This window comes from Chenopodium album, chromosome 1 (genome assembly GCF_948465745.1).
Source record: "Chenopodium album chromosome 1, dcCheAlbu1.1, whole genome shotgun sequence".
Classification (NCBI taxonomy): domain Eukaryota; kingdom Viridiplantae; phylum Streptophyta; class Magnoliopsida; order Caryophyllales; family Amaranthaceae; genus Chenopodium; species Chenopodium album.
In genome coordinates, this window is record NC_137834.1 from 21,522,013 (window position 1) to 21,524,870 (window position 2,858).

Sequence of the window (2,858 nt, forward strand, 5' to 3'; positions counted from 1 at the left end):
TACTAATAATAATAATCAATAAATAATAATAATAATCATCAATAAATAATAATAATAATAACAATAATAATAATAATAATAATAATAATAATAATAATAATAATAATAATAATAATAATACTAATAATACTAATAATAATCAATAAATAATAATAACAATAATCAACAGTAATTATTAATAAGAATAATAATAATAATAATATGTACATTTGTATATACACATATGTATAGTAATTAATAATCAATAAATAATCAAAGATCACTAATCCGTAGTTAAAAATCACTAATTAATAAGTTCAGTTCAGTTCAGTTTTGTTCAATTTAGTTCAGTTCAGTTCAGTTCAGTTCAGTTCAGCTCAGTTTAGTTCAGTTCAGTTCAGTTCAGCTCAGTTTAGTTTAGTTCAGTTCAGTTCAGTTCAGCTGAGTTCAATCAATCGGAACAGGCCCTTAGTTATTTATATCGAGTTGCATTTTAATAAAAAATCTAAATGCTTAGCATCATTTCCTAAGTTATTTAGTTATTTATTGCATTATATGCTAAATTTTTACCTCAAGGATAAAAATTAGCAAAATAATGGAATTATTTATAGTATTTAGTTTCTCCATGACGAACTAATACTATATTATCCTAATTGCATGATACTATGTTCTCTATGACAAAGTAGTACATACACAACACAAAACATGTCTCAAAATTGCACAAAAACAATAGATCGACGCATCATGGCATATTTTACAAGATCTACAACCAATATGCCATCATTTCAAGTGCAAAAGAACAACATGAACAACAAGGAACACCATTTACCACAAGTAGTACCAAAAATGGTGATTTGCTCAATTCTTCTCCAAATCATGCAATTTTTGTCTCATATCGCTCACAAACACACATACACACATATGCAAGTAAATTCATGGCAAGGATTTCAACATAAACCTCAAAATCAAAAAATCCCCAAATTGATTTTTAAGGGTTTTTACATGAAATTATTCGAAGCAAATTCAAGACAAAAATCAAAGGAAACTTACATGGATCCTTGTGGAGAATCGAAAATGAGGAAAGTAGAAAAAAATTAGAGCAGAATTGATGAAGATTTGAGCTCCAAAAGCTCAAAAAGCCGTGAAGACTACAGCATAACCGCCGTGACACGGTAAGCCGCCGCCGTGACACGGTAACTGTTTGAGGGTTTAGCCTCAAATCAATTCTATTTAATTGAATTTAATTATTGTTTTATTATTATTTCCGTGAAGTTCTTAACTCGTTTATTATTTTGTAGTTGCAAACAAACAGAATCAAAGTAAGAATTATGTTCTATTTATTTCTATTATTTTTCTAACGATTTTGTATTGTTAGAATTATTGTTAAATTGCTTCCAATACTAATGTGTATTCTATTGTAAATCACCCCTAATAAGATAATTTGGACAACCGGTTTAGGTTCCTTTTTAATCTAGTTGTTTAATTCAAGTGATCACAAATATTCTAGAATTATGTGTTGCATTAATATTCAACCAATTTAGCCGAATAATAGTTTGGAGCAAATAGAATATTTTGTTTGTATGCCTTTGAGATCGCAGGAATAACTTTTCACTATGAGAATCGAGTAGAGGCCAATACGGGCGAATGTGACTCCATGACTCACTTCGTACCATCATCCCCGATCCTCCTTTCGTGGTTCCGAACCATATGGAGTTAGTAATCTCATGGATTATGAATGGGGTGTAACCTTCACGGGTCAATCGATGTTGCCTATCGTTGTCCCTTGTCGTGGTTGCCTTTTTATGATCCGTGAACGGTTTACAAGTTCCTTAAAAAGTTGTTGGCGGCTCCCTACTTTTTTTGTCCCTAATCGTATTATGTCAATTCCTACTTCCTATGAGTGCCAAGCATATTCACACATGCTTTTAACGTAGGCGCACTTCGAGCGACGCCTACACTCGTGCAAAGGGTAAACGGGGTCTCCTAGTCCTATCAGATTCGACCGCCCTGCTCAACAACCTCCAAGGCAACACAGGTAAGGAAATTGAGATTTCGTGGACGATAAAGGAGATAAGGAAAGTGGGTGCATCCTTCAAAAGATGTGCCATCCTGAAGGTCTTGAGAGAACAAGTCAAAAGGGCAAACGATAATTGTAGAAACTGCCGCTTTTCTACTCTTAATTTACCTTAGTTTTGGTTGTTCTTTTGCTCTTGTAAAAAAATAAAAAATAAAAAATAAAAAAAATCACATCCGATCAACCATTATTTTAGGATTTGGGTATTATCCGTGAGATATAAAATATTCAGGATTTGGGTAAAATCCTTGAGATATAAAATATTTCAAAGTTACAAATATTATAAAATGAATGTATTTTTTTTTACTAATATTTAAATACATTTAAGCTATTAGAGTTGCTAAACATCAAATTTTACATTCTTAAATTGCCAATCAATTAAACAAATTAAAAAAAAAATGCTAAGAATCTCATTTCCTCTAAAATGCAATTTCTTATGGAAAACTAATTCCTGAAAGTAATATAATTTGCGATGGAAAATTAAATGTATTGTGTTGTTTTCAGAATACTACTATTAAATACTACATCTGTTTTTTTATTAGTTGACATGTTTTGACTTTAGCACTATTCACACCTCTTTTTGATCATGTTTTGTGGTTTATTTTTAAGGAAAAATATAGTCAAGTAGGATCTTGTTAGATTCGTCACAATGTATATATATTTTCATAATATCAACTTTTTTTTACTACCTCCGTGTTTTTTAAGTGTTACATTTTGAACGGCACATAGTTTTAGGCAATTTAATTGACTTAAATAAAATAAGAGGTAAGTGGATAGTTGGAGTATTAAAAAATTGTTAAAGAAA